Consider the following 980-nt stretch of genomic DNA (forward strand, 5'->3'; position numbering starts at 1 on the left):
TTAGTAGAGATGGGGTCTCGCTGTGTTGTCCAGGCTGGTCTCGAACTCCTGACCTGGAGCAATCCTCCCGCCTCGGCCTCCCAGAGTGCTGGGATCACAGGCATGAGCCACCGTGCCCGGCCAGGAGGGGGTTGATTCTATAAGCAGGGGGCTGCGAGGTCCCGTCCCGGTGCTGGAGCTGTCCTCGCCCAGCCCATACTCTGCAAAGAGGGGGAAGAAGCATTGCAGAAACTAGAACTTTCCTACGTGCTGTTTGGGCTATCTCCAGACCCTCCTCTTCTCCCAGATTTCGGACCCAGCTGGCCCGCTGTTCGGCCAGCGAGTGCCAAGTCTTGAACCCGCACCTGGCACTTGCCATTGTAACGAGGAACAGACGCCCAGCACGTCAATCACCCTGAGGGGGCGGGTCTTTGGGTTGGCATGACAACCAGGGCACGGCTCATCAGCTTGGGCTCTAGCAGAACTGGGACTAGGAGTGGCAAAGGATCCTTCCTACAGGGTGACCTGGGGAGACGCCCGGGCCTACCCAGGCTGGCCGGGCTCTCAGCTCCATGTCAGGGGACCTCAGAGAGACCTGAGCTCTCCAGCTGGGGGCTTTGGAGGCTGGGGCGGGATACTGGTGATTTGACACGTCCAGGAGGGGGGCAAGCAGCTAGGGAGGGGCCGGAGGGGGCGTGGCCACAGGAGGGTCTCGTCCCAGCTGGAGCTGGGCAGGGACAAATGTCACTGTCAGCCAACCAGCAGGGCCCAGCTGGGCTCCCGTCACCCACTGAGTTCCTCGCTAGGCCCAGGGTCTTGCTTTATTTTATTGTATCGTATTTTTTTTTTTTTTTGAGACAGAGTCTTGCTCTGTCACCCGGGCTAGAGTGATGTGGCGTCAGCCTCGCTCACAGCAACCTCCAACTCCTGGGCTCATGCGATCCTCCTGCCTCAGCCTCCCGAGTAGCTGGGACTACAGGCATGCGCCACCATGCCCGGCT

At 60.7% G+C, this 980-nt stretch overlaps 1 protein-coding gene across 1 annotated transcript in view; it reads left to right on the forward strand.

Moving 5' to 3' along the window:
- Positions 1-980, forward strand: part of PODXL2 (podocalyxin-like 2) — a gene marked incomplete at its 5' end in the record, with an annotated part of 34,404 nt that overhangs the window by 32,210 nt on the left and 1,214 nt on the right. The gene's annotated exons all lie outside the window — the stretch shown is intronic.

This window comes from Propithecus coquereli, unplaced genomic scaffold, assembly GCF_000956105.1.
Source record: "Propithecus coquereli isolate 6110/MARCELLA unplaced genomic scaffold, Pcoq_1.0 Scaffold746, whole genome shotgun sequence".
NCBI lineage: Eukaryota > Metazoa > Chordata > Mammalia > Primates > Indriidae > Propithecus > Propithecus coquereli.